General features: G+C 51.4%; 1 protein-coding gene across 1 annotated transcript in view; it reads left to right on the plus strand.

The window, feature by feature from the left end:
* Window positions 1–5,021: 5,021 nt before the first annotated feature.
* The window catches only part of KLHL29 (kelch like family member 29), a 305,887-nt gene continuing 297,689 nt past the window's right edge, over window positions 5,022–13,219 (plus strand). Inside the window, exon 1 of the mRNA XM_025454548.3 lies at window positions 5,022–5,236. The gene's annotated coding sequence lies outside the window, so the exon portion shown is untranslated. The remainder of the gene's footprint in view (window positions 5,237–13,219) is intronic.

Consider the following 13,219-nt stretch of genomic DNA (forward strand, 5'->3'; position numbering starts at 1 on the left):
CCGAATCTTAGAATCTAATAGTCCATTGATTTGGGCAGAGAAGGAAAATACACTTTCGTTTCCACCCGAAGGAAATGATTGTTAAGGAGTCATGTTTCAGAAGCTATTCAGACGGCAAGTCTCCCAGTCTGGGGATCTTACCTCCTCTGCCCTCTTGGCTGGTCTGGGCTCCTCAGCCTCCCATGAAAACCTCCTCACTCCACAAGTCCCCTCCACGACTGGCCTCCTCCAGGAAGCCATCCTGACCAGCCCAGCTCCTCCAGACCATCCCCTGGACCCCACAACACTTAGAGTCTTTTCCCCTCAACTGAGCCCTGAGTTCTATTTCTTGGTAACAACCATTGTTACCTTAAACTCTATCAAAAACCAGAACCAAGTATTGTGTTTGGCTGCCTTGACCCCTTTTGGGAAACAAACTATCTTATACCTTCCCTATATTTTGGAGCGCCCAGCACAGAGCCCCACTCGGCATGCAGGAGGTCCTCAGCAAACGGCTGACTGAAGGATGAGCATGTGCCTTTGTGACGCATCAAAGAGCAGGGTGGCTACAGCGAACATTCAGCAGCTGTGACTTCTTGCTTCCTGCTTTAATCAACACCATGGGCTTCAAATGTTGGACACACAGTAGGTGCTAAATACATTTTTATGGATTGATTAACCACTGGGGCAACAACTTATATAGGATTTATTAATGCTCTTGATGGGAAATGAGGGTGGTTTTAGTGGAGCATCACGTTAGAAAAACAAAACAGCAAATACAAAACCCCAACCAGCAGAGGGGCTGGCTCCTGCTCTGTTTACACCCACTACACTCCCAGAAACAGATGTCCTCTCAGACCTGAGGGTTTCTGATGAGGCATCCACTCTTCCAAGTGACCTGCACGTTCAGTAATCAAAGAGCTGCTTTTCCCTCTTCTTCAGCAGTCCCCTGTATCCCAAGACTGATTTCCAGTTCTGGGTCCAGGACCAGATGCCGATAAAAGCAAAATCAGCATCCACTGTGTCTACTCGAAGGGAAAAATCACCAGGCTAATGACAAAAGAAATTGCGTTCATGTGTTGAGTGTGGTGACAAGAACAGAGGCTTTGGAACCAACCAACCAGGCTCAAATTCCAGCGTGGCTATGTCCTGGATATGTGATTTCAGGGGATCACCTACCCTCTCCATGACTCAGCTTTTGGGGCTGGCATCACTAATTCCACAGGTTGCCGTGATGACTAACAAGATGTCATGGGTAGAGTACCTGATACAATGCTTGCCATGTAGTAGCCACTGAGTAAAAGATGTTTTGTTGTTGCTATTATTATAAATGTCCATAAGGAGAGAAGCCCATCTCAGCCACAGTGGGCACTCCAGGCACTCCCGACGTGGGTTCCTCTGGTGCCTGTTTAGTCACCGGTAGTAGCCTTTCTAGCACAAAGCCCTGGTCTGATCACACAAATAGCAGGGGAATGAATGCTCTAGAACATTCCAGTGCACTTCCCTGTGCACCGCCAAGTCCACTCCTTCACATTAGGACAGAGAGGGCTTCCTTTTTTTTTTTTTAATTTATTCATGAGAGACACAGAGAGAGAGAGAGAGAGGCAGAGACACAGGCAGAGGGAGAAGCAGGCTCCATGCAGGGAGCCCGACGCGGGACCCGATCCCGGGACTCCAGGATCACGCCCTGGGCCGAAGGCAGGCGCTAAACTGCTGAGCCATCCAGGGATCCCATGAGTCACCCAGGGATCCCGAGAGGGCTGACTTTAAAAGCACATTTCATGGTGCTCATCTTGTGCTTTGTGGAGAAATGCTGGACGAGGGCAGAAGTTCCTATGTGCAACCGCCAAAAAACCCCCTTGCCATGAGAGCGATCCTTGCCAACCGTGGAACATCTTCCACACACTAGAGAGCAGGGCAGTGAATAACCCAGAACAGATCGCAGACACCAGCAAGATCTGTGGAGAAAGAGAGGAGTTCCCTTATACAAAGCAGATCCAGTGTAGGTCGCCAAGGCCCATGGGGGAATTGGGGCAGACGACAAGGGCAACAATGCTCCAGATGAAATGGAGCTCATGTCTAGATGAGAGCAGATCCTTCAGAGGCAGCTATGTCCAACTCCTAACAGCTTCCAGCAGGGCAGAGCCCCACTGCAGAGGAAGATCTTGGCTTCAGACTGTGGAAATCCTTATTTGCATTCAGGCTCTGGGGATGGAACATGGGTGGGTTGGAGAGAGGGTAGACAAGCCCTCTGTGATTCTAATTTGCACAGCTTTTTCCACTCTACTGGCAAGCCAGGCACCCCCAGCGAGCTGTTATCCAGCTTGAACCCTGGAGGCACTGCAACACTTTGAGACTGGCACCCTTGGCAGCACACAGGCCAAAGGAAGTCTTCTTCGGTGTAGACGGGAATACAGCCAGGCTTCTCTCCAATGATAAGGCCTATAGGGAAACGGGGAGAATCCCCATACCTTCACTTAGAGATGTAGCCGAGGAAGGATTCTCAGAGCGTGTTTTTCCTTCTTTCATTTGAGGCTCATTCAAAATGATCTGGCCTCAAACTGCCAGAGCTTAACCTACCCCAGACCCCGCAAACCTTAGCTACACTTCCATGATGCCTGCAGCTGTCCTGGATGGTGCTGCCCCAGAACAAACAGAGTAGAGTGGATTCTTACACACTTACATGGCACCCAGGGTGGGGGTGGGGGTGTCCCTGCAGATCAATTCTGAGAGTGGCTTCCTACACACAAATGGACACCCACTCACCCTGTGTCTTTAATTGTCCTCCTCTTTGCCTCAAGTTGCTTGTGGTGTTACCTGTTGTTACCTGTTGCCTACCTTTTTAAAATCCTGAATAATCCCTTTTCTCCATTTTCCCATCCACAGTACTCTTCCATCACTTTTTATACACCATTTTAACAACTTAGCATTCAAGCCCTATCTTCCCCTTCAGGTATTGTTGAGAACCCTGGGGGCTCTCCTGCCCCTACTCCCCCATTGCCTCCCCTTGCAGGCACCCTGTGTCACTCCCTCCGAGACATACCACTTTCCCCAGCTGCCCCCTCCATCCAGGGTGGATTCCTCCTCTGTCCCCAGGCTTCACACACCCAAAACTTCATTCCATTTTTTTTTTTCTTTTTCCAGGAAATGCAGTTACTCTTTCACCGATGTGCCATTTCCCTGGTGTCCTCGTTCCCTGTCACTGAAAGTCCTCCTGCTACCCTCAGTAGATTATTATTATTTATTATTTATCAGCCGCCACACTGTACTCTGCTTCCTACAAGATATTAAAGAAGACACAATCCCTGCACCGAGTTTACAGCCAAGGAGAGCAGAGGCCTGGATTCAGACATCACAGGAGGGAGCCGAGCGCAGGGGATTTGCGGACCGAGGGCTCCAGCTGCCCTCGCGGCCCCGGAGGAGGAGGGCGGGGCCCGGCCAAGCCCTCCCCAGGCCAGCTCTTCTCGGTTCCAGCCAGCAGCTCCCTACTTTACCGCACCCCCTCCCCAGTTGCTACCCCGGGCCTCCGGCCTCGGCAGCTCCGTCAGGGAGGGGCGGAGGGGTGTGGGGGTGAGGGGAGGAGGTTGAAACCCACGAACCTTTACATTCAGGCTGGGGGTAGGAGATACATTTCCTCTGAAATGCAAAACCAGACGAGGGGGAGGCGGGGGAGAGGGGGGGGAAGGAGAGGTCAGGGAGTAAACACCAGAACTGGAAGAGTTACCAGGGAAGACTGGTGCTGAAATGGAATGTTCTGGCATCATGGAAAATCCCGCACTGGGGGCTGCCACGGGCCTCCAGCCAGACCTTTCCAATTAGGGTTACTGGTAGGGTCTGTGTAGCCGGCAAGTGTAGACAGAGAGGTGAGGGCGTATAGGCCATGGTGGGTGGGGGGTGTAGTGTTGGGGAGGGGGGTGTCCGTGTAGACGCGCAAGGCTGGTGTGGCCTGTGTGGGGGCTGAGTCAACCGAGAGGTCGGGTGGATGCGGGTGGGCCGGTGTACACGGGAGAGCCCGCGTGCACCGGGGAGGGCCGAGTCCGAGCGGGGGGCGGGGGGGGGGGGTCGGCTGACTCGGTGCGCGCGGGCGAGGCGCCCTTCTTCAGAGATTCCAACGATTCCTGCTCCCCTCCGCGGCTGGAGCGTCCTAGGGAGGGCGGAAGCTGCAAGACGATCGGACTTTTCGTTCTCAAACTTTTCTGCCAGTTTCCTCAGGTGTTGAGAGCAGCCGGGGAGCCCGCCTCGGCCGCGTCCCCCAGCCCTGGGCCGGCGGGGCCGGGAGGCCGGGGCCGAGCAGCCGGGGCCACGCGCCGCGCATCCACCGGGCGCGGCCGCCGAGCGGGGCGAGCCGGGAGCCGCCGCGGGGGGGAGGGGGAGGGGAGGGGAGGGGAGGGGAGGGGAGGGGGAGGGGCGGCGGACGGACCGACAGACACACCCGCCGGCGCTCCGGCCGGGGCCGCGCGCGCGGGGCCGGGGATCCCTCGGGCCCGGGGAGCAGCGCCGGGTGCCCTGCCGGGGGCGCCCCGCCTCCCCCGCCGTCCGCCCCCGCCCACTCGGGCGCCGGTGATTGGCTCCGCCCGCCCCTGGCTGCGCGCCGAAGCCCGCCTCCCTCGCAGCTAAAGAAGACGGTACCCGGAGCGGAGCGAGCCAGAAGGGAGCATGGTCCCCGCGCCGCGGCCGCGCCAGCCCCCGCGCCGCCGCCGCCGTCCCCGCCGCCGCGGAGCCCGCTGCAGCTCTCGCCCCGGCCCCGGCCCCGGCCCCGGCCCCGGCCCCGCAGCGCCCGCCCGCAGCCCCCGCGGCCGCCGCGCCTGAGCGCAGCCCCCGCCCGGAGCCCGAGCCCGAGCCCGAGCCCGAGCCCGGAGCAGCCCCAGCCCCGCGGCCGCCGCGGCTGCGGGGAGAGGGCGGGGGCGATGCTGCCGGAGCCGCCGCCGCCGCCGCCGCCTCGGTGAGAGCCGCGCCGCGCCGCGCCGCGCGTAGCCGCCCCGGCCGGCAGGCGGAAGGACCGACTTCCCTCTCGCGGGCATCCTCCCTGGGCTGCCGGGAGGCGGCGGCGGCGGCGGCGGCGGAGGAGGAGGAGGAGGAGGAGGAGAGCCGCGGCGCGAGGAGGTGGACCTGGATCCGTTTCTCCCGGCCGGGACCCGAGCGGCCCCAGCCACCGCTACCCGCCGGCGCCGTCCCTCGTCCATCAGCCCCCCTGCGCCCACCCGCGACCCCCCCGCTCTCTGCGCGTCGGGCCGGGGCCGGAGCGGCGCGGCCGGAGGTAAGAGCCGGGCTAGGGCGCCGAGGATGCGGCGCGGGGGCCCCGGGTCCTGGCGGTTGCGCGGGGCCGGGCCGGGCTTGGGAGCGGGGCCCGAGAACCCGGAACGCCGGGCTCGGCTCCCGCGGCGGCGGCGGCGGCGGCGGCGGCGGCGGCGGCGGCAGGAGCCTCCCGCGTCTGGACTTGCAAGGCTGCAGGAGCCCCTGCGCCTGCGCTGCTCTGGGGGGGCAAAGGGGGGAAAAAACTTCCTGCCCCCGGCCCTGCGTGCACGGGGTCTGCCCGGAGCCAGCACCGCGGTGGCCGGGGGGCGCTGGAGGCGAGTGTGACCCCGGCCTGGGCGCCCGCGCGCTGGGCCCGAGGGTGCGCGTTCCTCCCCAGGCCGCCTCCCCGGGGTGGCCCAGGGCCCGCGCCCGGCCGGGGGCCAGCAGGAGGCACCGAAGGGCTGGACCCCGGGGGCGGCCGCGCGCCCTGCCCTTTGGGGGGAGGCGCGCGCCTCTGTGCGGCGGGGAGCCGGCGTGAGGTTTCGCCCCTTCCCGTCCTCAGACCCTGCATTTGGGGAGCGGGTCCCTTCACTCGATCCCAAGTAACTTTCGCGGCGGAGGAGCTCGTAAACCATGAGGAGGGAACCCGCACAGACCTCGGTGTGACCCCCCCGCCCCGTTCCCTTAACACCGTTTGGGAGCGCGGAAGGGAGAGCCCACGGGGATGGCGAGGGACGAGGCTGCGGGGTTGGACGCGGAGGGGTTGTTGATGTGGGGGGTAACGTGGCCCCCGGGACGTGCAGCTGGGAGTGTGGACGTGCGCCCGACCCCGGCGGGGTGCGGGGTGGCGGAGGGCTCACGGCCGGGGCTCCGGGGCCTGGCGCCGGCCCGGAGCGCGAGGTTTCTCCGCGGTCGCCCGGCAGCGCCGGCCCCGGGGCCCCGAGGGAGAGGCGCGCTCGCCCGGGCCGGGGAGCGGAGCCGGGAGCCGGGAGCCGGGGCAGGTCCGAGCAGCTCCCGGGGCAGGTAGGCTGTGCGTTGGCTGGGGAAGGCGGGGACGCGCTGCCTGCCTGCGGCCGGCCGTCACGGAGGAGGGGTGGGCGCAGAGCGCGAGTCTCGGATGCCCGGGTCCGCCAGCCCACCAGCCGGTGCTCGTCCCTGGGCTCTGGAACCCGAAGGGGCCAGTTAGCTGGCCCTCCCGCGGGCCCCTGGGGACGCTGCTGGGTCAGGAGCCGCCGCCTCGGCCATCCCCGCCGCTCTGCAAACCCTCTGCCCCTGCCCTGCGGGGCTTGCGCCGTGCGCCCCGGGCGGATGGTGGACCCAGGTATTCATGCAGCATCAGGCAAGACCTCGGCGCTGGAGGGACCGGACGGTTGAGGACGCCTTGCTGCTGCCGCCCGCGAAACTTCCACTTCGTCAGCTCAGGGACAGTCAGGCTCCAGTGATGCAGGCTCCATCCTCTCATCAGCCGAGCTACGCTGGGCTACGCCGGGATTCGGACTCCTCTTGCAGTGACAGATCTGTCCTGGTTACAGATGTACTGAGCCTCATTTCTTCAGTCTCTTTAAAGTCATCTGTCTGGTCCCTACAGAGTTCCTCCCCCTGCCATATGGTCTTATGTCCAGCCCAGCCCTGGGAGAGCATGTTTAAGGAATTATTTCGGTGTGGGGTGAATGGCAGATTTAATTAGCTCACTTCATTCCTGATGTTTTGAAAAATTACATTGGCCGAGTGTAGAGCTAACTTTTTCACTCTTAGGGGGGTGATGAACAATTTTACGGAATGCTCATCCCTGCACTTGGCTCAGTAGTTGCCCTGTAATGCACAGGTGAATACTTTAAGGCTGCTTGGTATGCATGTATTGGAATAGTCATATCTTCTGGGTGTTTATACAGGTATGGAACTGTGTGCCACTGATGAATAGAGTCTCTGTCCCATACATTGTTCTGAGTGCACTTGATTTATCATCCTACTATAAATCAGGGAATTACTAGCATATGTGTCCTCAAACTCTATATGAATTTAATGACATTTAGATTGGCTTATGGGCTGATGCATTTAACGGATTTTAATAACTTTTCTGTATAAGCATTTTATAAACCATATTTGTCCATGATTAAGAGAAAAACATTTTCTTCTGCTCAGTCTCCTCATTTCTGCACAGTTAACGGAAATTTATAGGTCTCCAACTTTCATTTGCAAGCAACAATCTGCAAACGAAATACCTAGAGTTATACTGAAATTTAAAAAAAAAATCCTATGGTAGCTATGGTAACAAATAGATGAAGGGTTATTGGTTTTCATCTGTATGTGCTTGGGGGGGCGGATGGATCTAGTGTTGTGTCTTTTTAATTATGTTTCTAATGAGTGGTGGTCATACTTCAAGTACTCAGTGTTGGGAGATAAGCCAGACCGAAAATTCAGTTTTGTGAAAGGTTGATTGGAACAAAGACTAGTAGAGCCCAAGAGAATGACTTCTGCTAACTGCAGCTCCTCATATCCAGAAAGCAAATAGATAAAACCTTTTTTTGTTTTTCAAGTAGATGAGAATTGAGTTAGTCCCTTTAAGATTAGAAAATGTATTTTTCTTATAAGCTCTTACCGGAGGAACCTTTAGATCGGCTCTTGTTTTCTAGGAATAAACATGTTAGAAGTGTGGATGTTGGTGTGGATTGAGTGTCAGAGTTGTTATCAACACCTGTCAGTCTAAGTGAGGCATATCATTAGTCTATTCAAATCTTGCCTGTTTCAATATTCATGCATTTCCATGGTAATCCATTCCATTTTTGTTTACTTAGTCAACCTTATAAATCTTTGGCATCAATTTCAGTTGTGCTGTCTTTTTTTTTTCTTTTATTTATCAATTGATTGGGCTACATATCATTCCCAGTTTAAAGCTTTTCTGTTTTTTCCCTGCTAGTTTCCAAAAGTTTACACTATTACTGGTTACACACAGATATAGAGGGGTTAAATTTTTAAAATAGACTCCAGTAACACCATTGATGCTAATGCAGTTTTTTAGCATCTCATTTGATAATGTGTGTGTGCCTCAGTATTTTTTTTTTCTTCCAGCAGGCTTACCGTAAAGCTTCCTTGCTTTATGGCCCGGGGACGTCAGTGCAATCCAGCAGAATTGACTAAAGATTTTCCTTCCTCCCTTCCTCTTTCCCTTCTTTCCTTCCTTCCTTCCTTCCTTCCTTCCTTCCTTCCTTCCTTCCTTCCTTCCTTCCTTCCTCCTTTTGCTCCTTCCTCCCTTTCTAAGTTTTATTTTTTTTTCCTGCCCTATTGTGGTTCAGGGATTCTTTATGTCTTCAGATATATCTGCCTAAACAGACTTTGGAACTTCGTGTCTCGGAACAGGCCTATCCTTCTAGGATCTTTTCTAGTAGTAGCAAAAGACAGAAGGTTCTGGAGCATCAGAGGATTTTGCAGATACAATATACATTTAGTCACAGCGTACCGTGTCCCCAGGATCATTGTAATATTGTAAGTTCACTGAACAGGCAGCTTTGCTTAAATGCAAGCCATGATGTTGCTCACCCGCTTTCATTTTCCTTTCTAATGATGCAGTCCCATGCTAATCACACCCTGTATATTTCAGAAATATCAAGGCAAGCATTAGCACGCTACTGACTTATTAGGATCAAGCAAAGTAATTGGAACACTTAAGTTCAAAGTCAGATGGAGAAACGGAATTATAACCAACCTTGTGATTCTATAATCAGTCAACTAAATGCCTGTGTTGGGGTAGGGGGAAGAAGAAATACTGTAACTAAGAGATTCAGCAACGGGTTGTGGAAGGTGAAGGTAAACCAAGGCAGAAACCATGTGGATGACCAGAGAACAAGAAATCTCTTTGTAGACACATAAATCACACGGAGACCCAAATGTTTAGAAACTGGAAGGATATTTGTATTTTGTGCAGAAGAGGCTCATTTGCTATTTATTACTCAGGAAATTGAGGGCCATTTCCCAATATGTTAGAGAAATTGGGTAACATAGTCACCGGAGAGTACTTTCATCTGTAGTAAATTTTGCCATAGAAGTGGTCTTAATAATTTTGGTTAAGAGGGAAAAGTGAGTCAGGATTCTTTATATATGCCTGTCATATCAAAAATGATCAGAGATCAGGACCACTCTGAAAGCAGATTCTGTGGCAGATTCTGTGGTTCTTCCTGTAACAGCTACAGGCTTACTTTCCCAACACCCTAGGCCAGGAAAGTAGTCTGTACTTTTCTTCAAAGGCATCACTTGAAAGCAGGGAAATTGGAGCTGCAAATTAAGGTGAGACAAGTTGATCATTAGCAACACAGCTATTTGTGAAATGAACTTAATTGTCTTGGGGGCATTTCTACCTTTAGGGTGGGAAGGGGAAGATTTCTCATTTCCCTTGAGAGAGGATATCTGCTTGAGGCTCAGATGGTTTGTAGACTCTCAACAGCAGCTTCTGATGATTCAGAAGCTAAAACAGAACAGTTGAGCACTGTTATGGCAGGGGATCGGGTTTGGGCCAAGAGATCAGTTTCCCAGACATTCAGAAGCTGCTATTGGCCCCACAGGTATCAATTTTTATAATTATTTTATAGAGTTTTGAAAGTTTTTTAAAGGTTGATTTATTTGAGGGAGAGAGAGCACATTCACATGAGCAGAGGTGGGGGCAGAGGGCAGAGGGAGAGAATCTCAAGCAGACTCCTTGCTGAGCACATACATGGGGGCTCCATCTCAAGGCCCTGAAATCATGACCTGAGCCGAAATCAAGAGTCAGATGCTTAACTGAGTGAGCCACCCAGGTGCCCCTAGAGTTCTGAAATTTTTAAACCATTAACTCTTAAGGCTACACACACATACATAAATATGTATAAAAACATATACACACACATAAATACAAATATATAATCTGCTTTTTTTAAATTGTGGTTTAAAAACACATAATATTTACCATCTTTACCATTTCAAATGTATATAATTCTGTAGTATTAATATTCACATGATTGTGGATACCCACGTAAAACTGAAACCTTGTTCCCAGTAAACATCAACTGCCCGTTTCCTCCTTCCGCAGCCCCTGGCAACTACCATTCTACTCTCTGTTTCTGTAAATTTGATTCCTTTGGGTAGCTCACATATGTGGAATCCTCCAGCTCGTGTCAATGAACATGGGTGTACAAATACCTCTTTGAGATCCTGCTTTCAGTTCTTTTGGAGACATACCTAGAAGAGGGATTGCCTCTACTCTATCACTTTCTACACTAATATATTACATTGATCTTCTGTTCAAGAGACTTGGTGAAAATGCAGTCAACAGAATACAGTCAAACAAAAAATGCAATAGGTGGGACTGACATTTGTTCTTCCTTTCCTCTGTGTACATTTCCTGGCAAGTCTCTCGAATCTCTTCTCTTTTGCTTTTAGGGCTGGTCTGAGTTGCAGCGATATTGAAGAGCAGGTAAAGACGAGGGCTTAGTGTCAGAGTTGAAGTCCAGTCCCTGGTGCCTCCTAGCTGTGTGACCTTGGAACGATCCTTAATCCCCGTAAGCTTCAGTTCTCTTTTATGAAGATGGAGGGAATAATCGTGCCCGATAGAACCCCAGTAAAACATGCATTCCTGGTGTCTGGCCTAGAGAGGTGTTCTAGAAAGGAGAAGTTAAGTGAAGTAGTAATGACAGAATTGGCAGCAGCAACCCCGGGAGATCTCAAACTGTAGACACCTATCCTGCTAAATTTGATCATAAATGTTTTCACGGTACACCACAGTGTATATGTATATTCTGTGAGTCTCATTATCAGTACTTACTCTGAAAAGCATAAGAGATTTGCATCACAATTACAATAGTTAAAAATATCCTTAAGTGGATTTGGTATGTGAACTTTTAATTCTATTTTTTAGTATCATAATTTTAGAGTTGATAGGGATTTTAGAGGTCAGCTAATTTAGCTATTATTCAATCATCAAACCTGTAACAAATGCCAATAATATGATAATAATAGCTTCCAGTTTTGATTGCCCACTATATTTTAGTACTTTACATATATTATTTCTAATCCCCATATCAGCACTGCAAGGTAGGGATTATCCACATTTTACAAATGAAGATGAGGCTCAGAGAGGTAATCAGCTGACCCAAGACCACAAATCTAGCCATATTGTACAGCTGTTTGAACCCAGATCCATCAGCTACCAGTTGGTCTGTCTTGTCTTTTCTGTGTGCGTGGTGTTCTTCTACTCTAGACAGGGCCTTAGGGCATTTGCATTTCTTCACAATGCCTTTTATTTGCCAGGGACTGTGTTGTCTGTGCTAATGAACATTTTAAATAAAGTAATTCTATTAGAGGGAATATGAGCTTAAGTAAGAATTATTCAGCAGGTTTGATCAGTGTTCACTGTACTTTTAGAATTGCCCACTTGCTTCCATTTACTCTGGTCCTGGAAGGCTAATGAGAAAATCTTTTAGATGCTTTTTTAATGCTTCTGTTCCTGTAGGAAGACCATGTAATAAATAAAAAGGAGATTGAAGAGTAGAAGTGGTGTGCAGACAATTAAGGATACACCCAGAAGAACTAAAGACTAACCTAGGTTTGTTCACTTGTGAATTTTAGTGCCTAGCACAGTGCTAAGCACAGAAACTCCTTAGTGAAAATGTTTGCCTGCATTAATTTATGCCCAGAGAAGGTGTCAGGTAATAGACATCAAAGACTACTTTTTGGATTTTCTTTTTATTCAGTGGCTATGTAGTTATATCTTCACGGTTTTTTATTGTGTGGAATTTTAGATACTATATTTGGGCACATATCTATAAAATATGCTTGTTGATGAATTCTAACTAATCTAAATGGAATCTTCTAGGATTTATGACTTGAGACTTTGAAGACTAATTTTCTTGGAGCTTCTTCATTCCACTGATAATTTGAATCTATTTGGCACTTTGAGAGTCAACACGAAGTCCATCCTTCATATCACACTTACTTGCAGGGCGTTGTCCCCACCAGATTTTTTAATTTGTGGCACTTCACAAAAGCATTGTTTTGGAAGGAAATAAAATACCCAGGAATTCTTGTATTTCTTCTTTAGATTAGTTTTTTGTGGGGGGAGATAGGTAGAGGGTGTGAAGAGAGCTTGTGGCAGACACCACAAAGATATGTTGGCTCCCTGTTTTAACTCTTCCAGACCTCGTTCAGCTGAGGAAGACTTTTCCAGTCTGAGATCCACCACGAGAAAAGCATGATTACCGGTGCCCATGATCACCTGTAACTAAGTAACAGCACAGGAAGTGCCAGGCAAGGGCCGGACCACAGAGGGCACCGGCCTGTCCAAACCCGCCACCTCCCCCTTCCTTACTCCCGGGCTGGTTTTTGACCCTAAAAGTAAAATCAGGCACGAGGCTTTCTTTTTCTTCAAGTATGCCCACAAAGCTCTCAGAAGCAGGGTCAGGGGTGAGGCAGTGAGGCAAGAACAGACAAGAGGACTTTCTCTGTCTTGTAAAAAGGAAAAACTAGTTGTAGGCTTAGGCCAAATTAGAGACCTAACAGTTGCCAGATCATCCCTGTTTTCCTTTTGGACACTTAGAGACGTTGAGATGTGGTAAGGAACAGTGAACCCGGGATTTAAATAAACTTTCCTTTTGGTTTTACCTTCTCTTTTCAAATTGCCGGCTTTTGAGCATTTGCTTTTGGATCAAAACTGCCACTAAACTTAGCCTCTCAAGGAACTTGAATGATAAGATATTCAGCTCCTGGAACTTCGAAATGAGTGTAAACTCAGCAACTGTTTACTGAGTAGGCACGGTGCAGAGGACAGCGCCTTTCGTGTGGCATCTCATTTGTTGCTCACCCAGTGACATGGGAGGAGTTACTCCCATTTCTCAGATGAGTTCTAGAGCGAGAAAGCATTTGCCAGCAGTCAGATCGACAAACACGGTGCTGGATGGCTTAAAGGGATGAACAAGCCTGGCCTCCAGACAACTGCCAACCTACGAGAAAGGGAGAGAGCCAATACCCCTTTTTCATACAG

This window comes from Canis lupus, chromosome 17, assembly GCF_003254725.2.
Source record: "Canis lupus dingo isolate Sandy chromosome 17, ASM325472v2, whole genome shotgun sequence".
Classification (NCBI taxonomy): domain Eukaryota; kingdom Metazoa; phylum Chordata; class Mammalia; order Carnivora; family Canidae; genus Canis; species Canis lupus.